General features: G+C 49.3%; 1 pseudogene; it reads left to right on the top strand.

Annotated features, from left to right (window-relative positions):
- Nucleotides 1–3,701: 3,701 nt before the first annotated feature.
- On the top strand, nt 3,702–7,001 carry LOC129487011 (uncharacterized; annotated as a pseudogene).
- Nucleotides 7,002–15,802: the final 8,801 nt, after the last annotated feature.

Raw genomic sequence — 15,802 nt, 5'->3', positions numbered from 1 at the left:
CACATACCAGTGACAAATCAATTCAGTATTTTCAAATAGAAGAATCAAGCCTTTCTTTTAGTTCAGAAGTTTTATTTTAGTATTTCTTATAAGGTAGGATGGCTGGCAGCAAATTTTCTGTCTTTGTTTATTGGGGAATATCTTTATTTTTAAAGGATAGATTTGCTGGACATGGCATTTTTAGTTGACAATTTTTTTTCTTTCATTCTTTGACTATGCCATCCCATTGCCTTCCCACCATTGTTTCCCTCTTCTTCTTCTTCTTCTTCTTCTTCTTCTTCTTCTTCTTCTTCTTCTTCTTCTTCTTCTTCTTCTTCTTCTTCTTCTCCTTCTCCTTCTCCTGCTTCTGCTTCTGCTTCTTCTGCTTCTTCTGCTTCTTCTGCTTCTTCTTCTGCTTCTTCTTCTGCTTCTTCTTCTTCTTTTTTGAGACGGAGTCTCCCTCTGTTTGTTGCCCAGGCTGGAGTGCAGTGGTGTGATATCAGCCCACTGCAACCTCTGCCTCCCAGGTTCAAGCGATTCTCCAGCCTTAGCCTCCGAGGAGCTGATATTACAGGCATGCACAAACATGCCCAGCTAATTTTTGTATTTTTAGTAGAGACAGGGTTTCATCATGTTGGCCAGGCTGGTCTCGAACTCCTGACCTCAGGTAATCCACCCACCTTGGCCTCTCAAAGTGCTGGGATTACAAGCATGAGCCACCGTGCCTGGTTTCACCATTGTTTCTGATCAGAAATCAGTGGCTAATTTTATCGTGGTGCTCTTGTACATGAAGAGAAGTTTTTGTCTTACTGTTTTCAATATTTACTCTTTGTCTTTTCATAGCTTGACACAAGGTGTATAGGAGTGGATATCTTGATTTTTATTTTACTAAAAGTAAACATTGATTCTATAGATTAATGTTTTATATCAAATTTGGTAAGTTTTCAGCCATTATTTCTATAAATAATTCTTTCCCCTCTTCTTTCTTTCTGAGACTCTCATTCTACATATGTTGTGCTTGATGTTTCATAAGTCATTTTTGTTTTTCTTTTTTTTTGAGACAGAGTTTCACTCTTGTTGCCCAGGCTGGAGTACAGTGGCACGATCTTGGCTTACTGCAACCTCTGCCTCCCAGGTTCAAGCGATTGTCTTGCCTCAGTTTCCTGAATAGTGGGATGCGCCACCACGCCCAGCTAATTCTGTATTTTTAGTAGAGACAGGGTTTCTCCATGTTGATCAGGCTGGTCTCGAACTCCCAACCTCAGGTGATCCGCCCGCCTTGGCCGCCCAAAGTGCTGGGATTACAGGTGTGAGCCACCGTGCCCAGCCCTTTTTTAGTTCTTTTAACATAAGTAACTGCTTTGAAGTCTTCGTTTGCTAAGTGTGACATCTGGGGACACAAAGACGGTTTCTATTAACTGGTTTCCCCCCACACTTGCCTGTTTCTTTTGTCTGTAACTTACCATTGAACACTGGATACTTTCCCCCCACACTTGCCTGTTTCTTTTGTCTGTAACTTACCATTGAACACTGGATACTTTCCCCCCACACTTGCCTGTTTCTTTTGTCTGTAACTTACCATTGAACACTGGATACTTTCCCCCCACACTTGCCTGTTTCTTTTGTCTGTAACTTACCATTGAACACTGGATACTTTGGGTTATAGACTCTTCAACTCTGGATTCTGATTCTTTTCTGCTGAGAGTTGTTACTGTTTGTGCGTTTGTTTGTAACCAGCCTGTACTAAATTTGTAAATTCTGTGAGCAGTGTGTAGCCACAGCCGTCTCTGCTCATTTTTTGTTTGTTTCTTATGCGTGGCTTCCCAGGAACCGCTCCTGTGTCTGCATGCTTGGTGTTCCGCCAACAGTTGTCTGAATTTGTACACTAACACCTTGAGTCGGTGAGGCTTCCACGGCGGCTGATGGATCTACCCGTGGACTAGGGCGTGCGCACAGAGCTCAGGCCATCTGCTTTCCACAGGCGTCTCCCCTCGCTGTGTCTTCTCCTCACATGAGTCAGTCACCGTCATCAGTCAGGGATGCTGGGTGGTTTGGGCAGGTTCTGGTCTCTGACGAGACGAGCAGAGCTGCTGGTCTTTCCTGTTTGTTTGCATCAATATCCCTATTTGAAAATTCTCCAAATCATGTGAGTTCCTCTGGTAGTGACAGCAAAGCTGCTGGTTTCATGGCGTTCAACAAATGTGTTTTATATTTAGGTCTATGGGCCGGGAGTGGTGGCTCAGGCCTGTAATCCAAGCACTTTGGGAGACTGAGGTGGGCGGATCACCGGAGGTCAGGAGTTCAAGACCAGCCTGGCCAACATGGTGAAACCCTGTCTCTACTAAAAATACAAAATTTAGCCAGGCATGGTGGCGGGCACCTGTAATCCCAGCTACTCAGGGGGCTGAGGCTGGAGAATCGCTTGAACCTGGGAGGCAGAGGTTACAGTGAGCCGAGATTGCACACAATAAATAAATGATTTAATGCCCATACAATGGAGTGCTGTGCAGCTCTTAAAAAGAATGCCATGAGGATGATCAACACATACTGTTCTCCTAGATGAGGATTATTATCATCAGCTCCATTTTCCAGATGAGAAAACCGAGACTTAGGGAGGCTACATAATTTTCCGAAGGTCACTCCCTACTGAATGTAGGAGCAGGGATCTGACAGCCACCTAATCACACCCAAGAACAGCGTTCTCTCCTCCGCTCTCCTCCATGTCCCCCTCTGACTCCCAGGAGACCTCCCCAGGGCCCTGGTGTCCATAACCCAAGGAAGGGGAGGGGCCCATGAGATCTTGGACTTTCTCACTCTCTGAAAATGAGCAACTGAGATCGAGACTTGACTTTGCTTAGAAGTATAAACAAATGCGACATTTATTGCCTATCAAATATTAGAAGCAGTTTGTCTATTTAATGTGTGTTAGTATCGGTGTCCCTTGTTATTCAAACTCTCCCTATTGAGCTCAAGAATCAAAGTCAGATAACTTTGTCGATAAATCCCTTCCTCTCTACACCCTTGCTACTCACTGTCTCAAGACCCAAACTCACTAGGACAAGGCGCTGTCCCTCCTGATTCAAGCCTGGTGTCTGCTTCTCACTATGCAAATCAGGAGCCAGAAAGCAGCGGAGAGGGGTGGCGGTGAGTGCACAGAGCACACACATGTGTTCGGATTGCCCCCACCCCACCCCCATTATCTCTACGGGTGTGAAGATGAGAAACTTTCACTTTTCCAGTGAGTTACTGTGTTGCTTTGACTTTCACAAGCGTGTCGACTTGATGGATTTTTGTAAATATAGCCGTCAGCAGATGCCTCTTGTCCCCATCTCGGGAACCATAACCCAGATTCCGAAAGGGGAGCTTGCCCGCATGGATGGAAACTGAGGTCCTCAGAGAGGCCATCGGCCTTGATCCCTTGCTCCTATTCAAAGATCTCAACATGACTGGAGCCTTCCTTGGGGCAGCTGGACATTCCCATGTTGATGAAGCATCCACTCACGTGCCATGGGAACTTTGTAGATTTCACTGTGATGCAAACAACTCCCTGTGAGGCCCTCAGTGCCCAGGGCCCATTGTTGGGTGCTTTTGAGGGTGGGAGGTGGAGGGGTTTCCATTTTGCTTGGGGGATCAGCATCACCCTTTCTTTCTCCTTTTCCTCTGGGCTGGTGCTCAGATGGTGAGAGCGCTGTGCTGATGAGGTGGGCCCTGGGGTGGAACCCATGGCCCCCTGTGACTCCCAGGAGACCTGGCCAGCTGCAGTGGCCCCCGTGGACCAGCAGAGGGACAAGAGAGGCGCTGACGTGGAGGATCCGAGGCCCACCGGGGGCTCCTGGAGAGTCTGTCCACCTATGCACAGCAGCTCAGGGCTTCAGCTGCTTCCGGAGAGGAAGCACCTCTTCCTAGACTGAGGCATCGTTTTGGTAAAAAAAAAAAAAAAAAAGTTGATTTTTTTTCACCTCGGTGTCAATTTTTGTTTGTAACAATATGTTGTGACAGTTGCCACTATTTGTTTTTCTTTCTTTTTTTTTTTTTTTTTTTTTAACATTTTTGAAATTATTTACTGAGATGGGCTCTCGCTACGTTCTCCAGGCTGGTCTCAGACTCCTGGCCTCAGTGGTCCTCCCACCTTGGCCTCCCGAAGTGCTGGGACTACAGGAGTGAGATGTGGCACCTGGCCTGTTTTTCTTTATTACTACAGGTATTATATGGAGCCTTAAAGCCTCCTGGAGTGAGAGCTAGTTCATAACCACGCTGTTTGGAGGGAAGAAAACCACCTGGAATTCTTGTTCTCCAAAGATGTGGAATTATCATCCCAGCAACAGCCATCCTTCGCTGCTCTGTCCTGAGGACCCTCAGGTGTGGGCCATCCAGCCCCTTGGTGTTTCCCTCTGTTTTGGAGATCCTCAGGTGTGGGCCATCCAGCCCCTTAGTGTTTCCCTCTGTTTTGGAGATCCTCAGGTGTGGGCCATCCAGCCCCTTAGTGTTTCCCTCTGTTTTGGAGATCCTTAGGTGTGTTTTCCTTTGTGCTGGGGATGCTCAGCTGTGATCCATCCATCTTCTCAGTGTTTTACCTCTTTCCTGGAGACCCTCAGGTCCCATCCATCCATCCCACTCGTGTTTACCTCTGTCCTGGGGACCCTCAGGTGTGGTCAATCCATCCCATTCGTGTTTACCTCTGTCCTGGGGACCCTCAGGTGCGGTCCATCCATCCCATTAGTGGTTTTCCATTGTCCTCGAGACTCTCAGGTGTGGTCTATCCATCCCATTGGTGTTTACATCGATCCTGGGAACCCTCAGGTGTGGTCCATCCATTTCTTTAGGGTTTACCTCTGCCTTGGGCCTCTCAGATGTGGTCGATCCCCAAAGTGTTTTAGCTCTATTCTGGGGAACCTCAGTTGTGGTTCATCCATCCTCTTAGTGTTTCCCTCTGTCCTGGGGACCCTGAGGTGTGGCCCATCCTCTTAGTGTTTCCCTCTGTCCTGGGGACCCTGAGGTGTGGCCCATCCCCTTAATGTTTATCTCTGTCCTGGGGGCCCTCAGATGTGGCCCATCCATCCCCTGAGTGTTTTGCCTCTGTCCTGGAGACCCTCAAGTGTGGTCTGTTAATCCCTTTAGTGTTTACCTCACTCTGGGGACTCATAGGTTTGGTTTATCCCAATAGTTTTTTATGTCGGCCCCGGGAACTCTCAAGTGTGGCCCATCCACCCCTCAGTGTTTCCCTCTGTCCTGGGGTCACTCAGGTGTGGCCCATCCACCCCCTCAGTGTTTCCCTCTGTCCTGGGGTCACTCAGCTGTGGCCCATCCACCCCCTCAGTGTTTCCCTCTGTCCTGGGTTCACTCAGCTGTGGCCCATCCATCCCCTCAGTGTTTTCCTTTGTCCTGGGGACACTCAGGTGTGGCCCATCCCCTTAGTGTTTTACCTCCCACGTTCTCTATTTTTTGTTGCCAATCTTCCCACACAGGTGGAGAGAGGAAGGTCCCGTTGCCTGTGAGGAGGACGCGGCTCCTGGGTGGACCCTGCAGATTGTGAAGTTCAAGTCACAGCTCCTGGGAAGGTCTCTGTGTGTAAAGATGGTGGGGGCGAGACAGATTCAGGGACCACACTCTGCTCTGCTCTGTACCTCTGAGTGTCGATCCAGCTGCCTTGTGACCAGGACACTTGGAAGAACCATGGACCCTGCAAGAGGGCAGGTTTGGAGGGCGAGATGAGCACGCTTGAGGGATTAACAGGTAACTCGAACCACTGCCTTGCAAACTGCATGAGGGCATGCAGGTGTGTGTCCGTGTGTGTGCTGTGAGGATGTTTAGCAGCCTCACGGAGGGGGAACTGACATACAAGAGAACAAGGCCAGGTGTGGTGGCTCATGCCTGTAATCCCAGCACTTTGGGAGGCCGAGGCAGGTGGATCACCTGAGGTCAGGAGATGGAGACCAGCCTGACCAACATGGTGAAACCCTGTCTCTACTAAAAATACAAAAAATTAGCCAGGCGTGATGGTGGGTGCCTGTAATCCCAGCTACTCTGGAGGCTGAGGCAGAAGAATCACTTGAACCCGGGAGGTGGAGGTTGCAATGAGCTGAGATTATGCCACTGCACTCCAGCCTGGGCAACAAGAGTGAAACTCCATTTCAAAAAATAATTTGTTTTTTTGATCAATGTTGACACACGTACGCACCCGCGAAACCATGACCATAGTCAAGACCCGGAGCTTCACGACTCCCAAAGCTTCCTGGTGCTTCTTTGGAATCCCTCCCTACAGCCCCTCCCACCCCACCCCATCCCAAGCAGCCACTGATTTGCTTTCTGTCACAGTCAGTAGATTTGCAATTTCCTTAATACCATTTCTGAGCCCAGGAGGCAAATACTTTCTTTTTATTGGGTGGACATTTCGTGGCATGTTCAAGCTTTTGAATTCAGAGAGTGAGAGAATGAGAAAGAAAAGGCTGGTCTGGGTCACTCCTGGGAGGCCTGGCCCTGAGCACAGTGTGGCTCATGTGCCCTGGAGTCCCCGTGCACCGGACAGCCCTGACTGCCCTGCTGCAAGCTTTATAGCTCCCCCATCACCTTTCCTGGACCAGCTGGTACAATCTCAAACTTTTCACCAATTCTGACATCTAAACAACTAATGCCAGAGACAGGCACTGTGGGACCAGCAGCTGCGACCTCACCTCCGGTCACTGGAACACTGAGCTGTTAAACGAAAGGTGCGTCCTTTTTTTTTTTTTTTTTTTTTTTTTTTTGAGACATTGTCTCGCTCTGTCGCCCAGGCTGGAGTGCAGTGGCACGATCTCCGCTCACTGCAACCTCTGCCTCCCAGGTTCAAGCGATTCTCATGCCTCAGCGTCCTGAGTAGCTGGGATTACAGGTGCCTGTCACCACGCCCAGCTAATGTTTGTATTTGTAGTAGAGACAGGGTGTCACCAGTCTCCTGGGACCTCCGCCTCCCGGGATGGTCTCCATCTCCTGACCTCATGATCTGCCTGCCTCTGTCTCCCAAAGTGCTGGGATTACAGGCCTGAGCCACGGTGCCCGGCCAGGTGCGTCCTTCTTTCTCCCTTTCCAGGAAGAATGCTCTGCTCTTCTGCCTGCTGGATCCCTCCTCTACCTGCTTCTCTCCCACCTCCTACAGCCCCCGGAGCCCCATGGCGATGCAGGCAGACTCATCTGTACCCTCATTCTGTTTGCAGAACCACATCTCTGGGCTGGCTGTGCCCAAGGACACCACACCTTCTCCATTCCTCATGCCCTGTCCCTGTGGGGTGCAGGTGGGGCTGGGCCCACGATGGCATCAGGCCCACTCTCTCTAACGCAAGAAGGGCTCCAGATGCCGGGAGCCATGGAAATTGTCCTCATCCGGATCATCTCCTGGCTTAGCAAATGCTGATGAAGACAGTTTCCCACAAGACAGGCGTAACCTCTGCGACAGTGCCTCGTTTATTTTCTAGCACAAAATAGACATTAGAACAGTGGGGCTTTGTGGGCATATGGAGATTTGTAAGGCTCCTTAGGAGGCAGGTAAAAATTTCTTCAATAAGACAAAACACTATCCCCAAAAGAAAATGATTGATACATTGGACGATTGTAAAATTAAGAATTTTTTCATCAATAAGAGAGTAAAAAGATGGGGCTGGGTGTGGTGGCTCTTGCTGTAATCCCAGCACTTTGGGAGGCCAAGATGGGAGGATCACTTGAGGTCAGGAGTTAGAGAACAGCCTGAGCAACTTAGCAAGACATTGTCTCTACTAAAAATGAAAAATTGGCTGGGCATGATGGTGCACACCTGTGGTCCCAGATACTTGGGAGGCTGAGGCAGGAGGAACACTTGAGCCTGGGAGGCTGAGGCTGCAGTGAGCCATGATTGTGCCACTGCACTGCAGCCTGGTGACGGGGTGAGACTCTGTCTCTTAAAAAAAAAAAGAGGTGAGGAATGGAGGAGGGTGAAAAGATAAATCACATGTAGAGTATAAAGAGAATTCCTGTAAGTTAATAAGAAAAATGCGTGCGGGGCTTAATACCTAGGTGACGGGTGGATAAGTGCAGCAAACCACCATGGCACATGTTTACCTGTGTAACAAACCTGCATGTTCTGTACATGTATCCCGGAACTTAAAGTAAAATAATTTTTTTTTTTTTGAGACAGAGTCTCGCTCTGTCACCCAGGCTGGAGTGCAGTGGCGCAATCTCAGCTCACTGGAAACTCTGCCTCCCGGGTTCACGCCATTCTCCTGCCTCAGCCTCCCGAGTAGCTGGGACTACAGGCGCCCGCCGCCACGCCCGGCTAATTTTTTGTATTTTTAGTAGAGACGGGGTTTCACCGTGTTAGCCAGGATGGTCTCGATTTCCTGACCTCGTGATCCACCTACCTTGGCCTCCCAAAGTGCTGGGATTACAGGCGTGAGCCACCGCGCCTGGCCTAAGGTAAAATAAATTTTTTAAAAAATTAAGAAAAAAGCTGGCAGACCAATAGGACAATGGGTGAAAGAAATGAAGAGGGACAAAAAAGGGAAGGAAGAAAGGGAGGGAGGAGGGGGGAGGGGGGAGGGAGGGAGAGGAAAGAACAAATGAACATCTAAATGGCCAAAAAGCATAGAAAACATGCTCAGCCTCATAAGCCATCAAATTTAAACCACAGTGAGAAACCAATATTACACCTACTAGAATGGCTAAAATTAAAAACACTGTTGATACCAAGTTTGGGCAAGAATGTAGAGTAACCGAAACTTCATATACTATTGGGAATGTAAAATAGCACAACTACTTTGGAGAACCCTTGGGTAATACCTACTAAAGGAGACCACACCTGTGATCCCCACATTCCAGTCCTGTGCATAGACCCAAAAGAACTGTGCACTGTGCATGTGTTCACCAAATGATGTGCACTAGATTGTTTAATCAGCACCCTTCACAATAGCCCCAACTTCCAACAGGAGAATGGATAAGTACCTCTCAGTGTATTTATGGAGTAAAATTCTCACAGCACTGAAAATGGATTAACAGCCACCATGCACAGTTGGTGAATCTCAGCAACATGCTGAGCAGAAGCAGCCAGACACAAATGAATGCGCACTGCACGATTGTGTTTCCGCGAAGCTCTAAAACAGGCAAAAGAAACATCTGGTTAGAAGTCAGGATAGCGATTCTCTTAGTGCTCTGGGGGAGGGTGGCTCTGGTAATATTCTATTTCTTGATCTGAGGGCTGGTGTCCCAGACGTATTCACTCTACGATAATTTATCAAGCTGCCCTCTGGGGATTGGTGTCTTCTCTGTATGAACGTTACACTTCAATTAAAAAAAACATAACAACAAAAATGTAACAATCAAATTAAGAAATGAGCAAGGACAGGCACAGTGGCTCACACCTGTAATCCCAGCACTTTGGGAGGCCGAGGCGGGCAGATCACCTGAGGTCAGGAGTTCGAGACCAGCCTGGCCAACATGGTGAAACCCTGTCTCTAATAAAAATACAAAAATTAGCCGGGTGTGGTGGTGCGTGCCTGTAATCTCAGCTATTTGGGAGGCTGAGGCAGGAGACTGGCTTAAACCTGGGAGGTGGAAGTTGCAGTGAGCCAAGATCACGCCACTGCACTCCAGCCTGGGTGACAGAGTGAGACTGTCTTAAAAAAGCAAACAAGCAAAGGACTTGAATGGACATTTCTCCATACTCAGCATCACTAATCATTAGGCAGATGGAAATGACAACGAGATTCCATTTCACTCCTACTACATTGACTAGTATCAAAGAAACCCCAGAAAATAACGAATGTTGGTGAGGATGTGGAGAGACTGGAACCCTTGTGCACTGCTGGTGGGAATGTAAAATAGTGCCGCCCCTCTAGAAAACAGTAAGGCAGTTCCTCGGAAATTATACCTAGGGTCACTCCAGCAATTCCACTTCTGGATATATATCCCCCAAAAATTGAAAGCAAGGAAATAAAGAGACACTTGCCCATCCCTGTCGATTCCGTGTTATTCACGATAGATAAAAGGTGGGGGCAACTCATATCCATTGACAGATGAAGGGATCAATAACCTGTAGTATGTACATACAATGGACTATTACTCAACCTTACAAAAAAAGGGTGTTTGGACCCAGGCCTCAACATAAACGAACCTTGAGGACTATGCTGAGTGACATAAGGCAGACACAAAAGGACATACATTATAGATTTCCACTCACATGAGGTACTAGTATACTTCATAGAGACACAAAGTAGAATGTGCCTCTATGAAGTATACAAGGGCATGCTTGACGTATACTAGGTATAGTAGGAAGCCAGGGGCTGGAAGGAGGAGGGAAAGGGGAGTGGCTGTTTAACAGGCAAGGTTTCAGTGAGGATGAGGAAAGCTCCGGAGATGATGGAGGCGATGGTAGCATACCAGTTGAAGGTTCTTAATATTACTGAACACTTGAAATGATGAAGATGGGAAATTTCGTGTTATACATATTTTATCACAATTTTTCAGGTAGTTGCCTTTTAAAAAAGTTCCTTCAGAATTTGTTTTCCTCCTTGACATGCATATTTGAATATTGGAGACAAAATTTCTGTACTGTTCTTGGTCAGCAAAATGTTTTGTAAAAGTTTCAGGAGGAGGCCAGGTGCGGTGGCTCACACCTGTAATCCCAGCACTTTGAGAGGCCGAGGTAGGCGGATCACCTGAGGTCAGGAGTTCAAGACCAGCCTGACCAACATGGTGAAACCCTGTCTCTACTAAAAATACAAATTAGCCAGGTGTGTTAGTGCACAACTGTAGTTCCAGCTATTTGGGAGGCTGAGGCAGGAGAATCGCTTGAACCTGGGAGGCGGAGGTTGCAGTGAGCTGAGATCATGCCAATGCACTCCAGCCTGGGTGACAGAGCAAGACTCTGTCTCAAAAATAAAATAGTAAAATTTAAAATTCAGGACCCCCTTACCAGAGCCATACTTTGAGTGCACAGTAGCCATATGTCTATACTGCAGAAAACATTTCCATCCTCCCAGAACCTTCTCTCGTGCAGCTTCTGTGAGCCTCGCATCAATCATGTTCACTGATCTCATCTAACTCAAAGCACATGCATCAAAGCTGGAATTTCAGGGTGATCAGTTTGCAGGTGAGAGCCGTAATGGTCCAGTGGAAGTGTACAGTTGGAAGGGAATGTCTTCAGCTCCTCCCTCTCACCTGAAGGCTCTCAACTGTGAGCCGTGCCTTGTTGACAGCCTCTGAGTCCACAGAGCACAGGGAGAATCTGAGGACACAGAGGACAAAGCAGGGGACCTTGTGTCCTCCACGTGGTTGCACACAGAGTAGAAGAGCTGGGTGAGTAACTCTCTGGAATCACCTTTCTGCTGATGTTTGTGTCTCTACAGATGGGCTCAAGGACTGCTTGCCTGAGTGCAGCCGTGAGGATGAAGCCTCTTCAGGTAGAGAAGGACTCCAGGTGGGGCCTGTGCAGCGGTTCTTATGGGGGCAGTAGGATGGGGGCTATAAAATCAGTAAATGGAAACGGAGCTAGGTGCAGGTGCAGAAGTCTGATTTATTCCTTTTTTTTTTTGGAGACAGGGTCTTACTCTGTCACCCAGGCTAGAGTGCAGTCAGTGGTGCCACTGTGGCTCAACCTCCGTCTCCTGGGCTCAATCAATCCTTCCACCTCAGCCTCCAGAAAGTAGCTGAGAATACAGGTGCATGCCACCACGCTTGGCTAAGTTTTGTACTTTTTGTAGAGACAGGGTTTCGCCATGTTGCCCAGGCTAGTCTTGAAATCCTGGACTCAAGAGATCTGTTCACTTCGGCCTCCCAAAGTGCTGGGATTACAGGCAAGAGCCAGCCAGCCCGGCCTCCTTTTGTATTTTAATTAAGACAGAGTCCTAAGAGGTTGTGTTTGCATGGATCTTGTGTGTGCTCTGCTTGTCATATTCATTTCTTGCTCTGGTGCTTTCCTGCCTGTGCCACAGAAAACACTAAATCCTTGGGTTTTGATGGGTTGGCATCCTTTGTGAATGGAGAACACGGGATTCTTATGTGGGTGTGGCGTTTGGTGCTATGCGGGGAGTGATGTGGGACACAGCCCCTCACAGCCCCTAAGTCTCCCTGGAGACAAAGTCTTCCACGTGTGTGCCTGGAGGTAGGAGGAGTCCACCCTCTCCCTCTGCACTCTTGGGACCTGCAGCAGTACCTTCCTGTCCCGTCCTCACCATCGGCTCCGGGCTGAAGGGCGCCCACAGGGTTGGATGATGCAGAGAATCCTTCCTCTGGGATAAATATGTATGCCCCCGCCATAGACACGCGAGGGGAAACCCACGCTTCACCCGCCATGGAGGCGCGAGGGGAAACCCACGCTTCACCCGCCATGGAGGCACGAGGGGAAACCCACCCTTCAGCACGTTTCTGGCCACTCCTCACCCAATCCCAAATCCTTGGGTTAGGAATGAAGCCTGAATTGGGTTTCATTTGAAAAGTCAGTGTCCAGCTGTCACCGAGGCCCTCCGTGGCTGGCAGGAATCCTAGGGGACATGCGTGGAGGGGCTGCTGTGTTGCTGCAGGCACTGGCTCTCACCCTCCCCGTGACCTGGCTCTAGGAACCCACCACGCCCAGGACAGGGCCACTGGGCAGCCGGCACAGGGCTCACTTTTTGTCACGCCCTTTGCTCTGGCCCAGCAGCCTTGTCCTGTTCCCCACGCTGCCATCAGGCCCAGCGTGTTCCCTGTGTCAGGCCGGCCAGGTACCCTTCCGCCCGCCCGGTCCTCCCACAGCTCAGGCAAACCCTGGCAGGACCCCTTCATTCATATGCTAACAACCACGGCCTCACCTGCGGATTAAGGCAATGGGACAAGGGGCTTTCCCTGGAATCCCGTTCTGTCCTTGCCAAGCATTGAGATGCTAGTGGGATTCTTGTGAGGCTTGAATATTTTACATTTCCAGGGTCATCCCAGGTTTCGGTCATTATTATCTCCCACAGATCCCAACACAACCCAGGCCTGTGGCCATGTCCCTGACCTGGGGTGGGATCCACGGATTTACTGGAAGGACTGGTGGTGCCCTTCTTTCCAGTGTTGTTCTATTGGAGACCAGTAGCATTGGTGGAGGTTGACAAGGAGAAAGGAAATGGGCAGCAATCAGGAGAACAAAATCAGGCCCTAACGGTTAGAGCAGAGAGGGGAGTCCGTGCCAGGCACAGAGCATCATGGAGACAGTGGCCACCTCCTGGGGAATTTGACACAGACGCCTCCCATCCCTGGGGAATTTGAGGGTTATGGAATTTGAGGGCTGGGAAAGTAAGTGGGAAATCAGAGGCCACTCCCTCGCTGCAGGGAGGAAGTGATCCAGGCTGCGGAGAGGACTCTAGAGATGAGCACACTACAGCCTCTGGGGTTGGTGTCACAGCCCCAGGACAGCGGGGCCCAAATGGCCCCTCAACTCTAGCTCTCCCCTTTCCTTCCCATGGCCGCCCCATCACCGCTGCTGCTCCGGACGCCCTGAAGGTCATTGTCCAATTTAATGCCGACAGAAGAGGCCACTGTCTGAATGTAATTTATCTCCTCTTTCATCTCCTTTCATTCCCCTCCTCTTTTTTTTTTTCTTTTCTTTTTTTTTCTTTTTTTGAGACAGAGTCTCACTCTGTCGCTCAAGCTGGAGTGCAGTGGCATGATCTTGGCTCACTGCAAGCTCCTCCTCCCAGGTTCACGCCATTCTCCTGCCTCAGCCTCCTGAGTAGCTGGGACTACAGGCGCCCGCCAACCACGCCCGGCTAATTTTTTGTATTTTTAGTAGAGACGGGGTTTCACCATGTTGGCCAGGATGGTCTCGATCTCCTGACTTCATGATCCACCCACCTCGCCTTCCCTAAGTGCTGGGATTACAGGCATGAGCCACCATGCCGGGCCCCCCTCCTCTTTTTTTTTTTAAGTTTTAAATAAAAAAAATTTAAACAGTGACAGGGTTTCATCATGTTGCCCAGGCTAGTCTCGAACTCCTGGGCTCAAGCAATCCGCCTGCCTCAGCCTGGCAAAGTGCTAGGATTACAGGCGTGAGCTCACCGTACCCGGCCTCTCCTCTTTTTATCCTCTCTTTCTGACTCATGAGCTTCTCTTTTAGCTCTGCCCCACTCCCTCTTTCCCTCTTTCATAATTGTCTTCCTGAGGGACCTGTTCTCCTCTCAGCAGTTGAGGTCTTTGGGTCTTCAGTGTCTATAAAATCCCTCCCCAGCCCTCCCCCACACTTTCTTGGCACTGCCTTGGTTTCTGGCCCCCAGGCTGCAGCACTGAATGGTGCTGCAATCCTGAATGGTCCCCGTCGGGAGGCCGGGCTGGGGTCAGAAGTGCTGGGCCCCACCCTGACATGCACAATTGTTCTCCTCCTTCCAGATGGCAAGAAAGTCTCCTGTGCTACATCCAGGAGAAGAGATGGAGAACCTAGAGGATGGAGAGGAAGAGGAAGAGGAAGACAGTGTGAGTGTGGAGCGGGTAGCAAGACGCATGGAAGCCAGATGAGTACATGTGTTCTCCACAGCTTCCCTCACTCTCTTGTTTTATCAGGGAAACCCGCGCGTCAGAGAAGAGCTCTAGACAGGCTGCTGGTAGGCCCCATACGGCTTCTCACTGTACCATATGCAAAACATCCCTGCAAGCAAGTGAAGGGTCCCCTGAGAACATCCTCCAGGGGAACAGATACCCATTCCCAGCAGCCCCTAAGCCTGCTGGGCTGAGCCCTCCCCGGGCTGCTTTACTGGGGAAGAGGCTGTAGATGCTGGCAGGGCTGCCCTGTGCAGGGTTCAGAGGGCCCTTCATTGTGTTCTGGGTGCCCCTTATGTTCATTAACATCTGAATCCGAATGGCCCAGCCCTGCCCTCCCTGCCCACTGAAGCCAACAGGGAGCATCAGCAGTTCACCCTGAAGAGCCACTGGGGTTGACTACAAATTCCCCTCTTTCACGCCTCCTGGGAAATGCATGATGGGGAGAGAGGCACCCCCGGGCTCCTTGTCGTGCAAGCAAGCAGCCCAGCCAGCCCAGCTTTGCATCCTGTGGACGCTTACTAGGTCCTGGCATCAAGTAGGAAACATTGCAGGATCCAAGACCTGCTGGGATTTGCCCAGACTTGGCACCCTGGGCTGACCTCCTGGCACTATTCCTCACGATGAAGTTGGAGGTTTTTTGTATGTAAAGGTTTTTGTGTTTTGGTATAGATGATTTTGTATGTATATCAAACAAACAAACAAAAAATCTGAAGACAAACGAATGCAATGCTCACTTAGGAGGAATTGAGGGGACAGGACTCAAGTTACTTGTGCTTTTAAATTTTATTTTGCAATTTTATATATATACGTGTATATATATACGTGTATATATATACATATATATATATATATATATACTCTGAGTGCAGTGGCTCATGCCTGTAATCCCAGCACTTTGGGAGGCCGAGGCGGGCGGATCATGAGGTCAGGAGATCGAGACCATCCTGGCTAACACGGTGAAACCCCGTCTCTACTAAAAATACAAAAAAAATTAGCTGGGCATGGTGGCAGGCGTCTGTAGTCCCAGCTAATCAGGAGGCTGAGGCAGGAGAATGGCGTGAACCCGGGAGGCGGAGCTTACAGTGAGCCGAGATTGCACCACTGCACTCCAGCCTGGGCGATAGAGCGAGACTCCGTCTCAAAAAAAAAAAAAAAAGATATATATATACGTGTGTGTGTGTGTAGTCTTTTTACTCTTTACAAAGGAGTATCTTCTGTAGGCATTTTGTGCTAGAATATACTAAAGTGAGAACATTTGTTTTAGCACACCATGATTTTAAAAATTAAAATGCACAGACAGGGTGTCAGGGTTGGTGGGGATGTTGGAATG

Source organism: Symphalangus syndactylus, chromosome 7 (genome assembly GCF_028878055.3).
Source record: "Symphalangus syndactylus isolate Jambi chromosome 7, NHGRI_mSymSyn1-v2.1_pri, whole genome shotgun sequence".
In the NCBI taxonomy this organism is placed as follows: domain Eukaryota; kingdom Metazoa; phylum Chordata; class Mammalia; order Primates; family Hylobatidae; genus Symphalangus; species Symphalangus syndactylus.
Note: the sequence above shows the minus strand (reverse complement) of the source record. Positions and strands in the feature narration are given on the sequence as shown.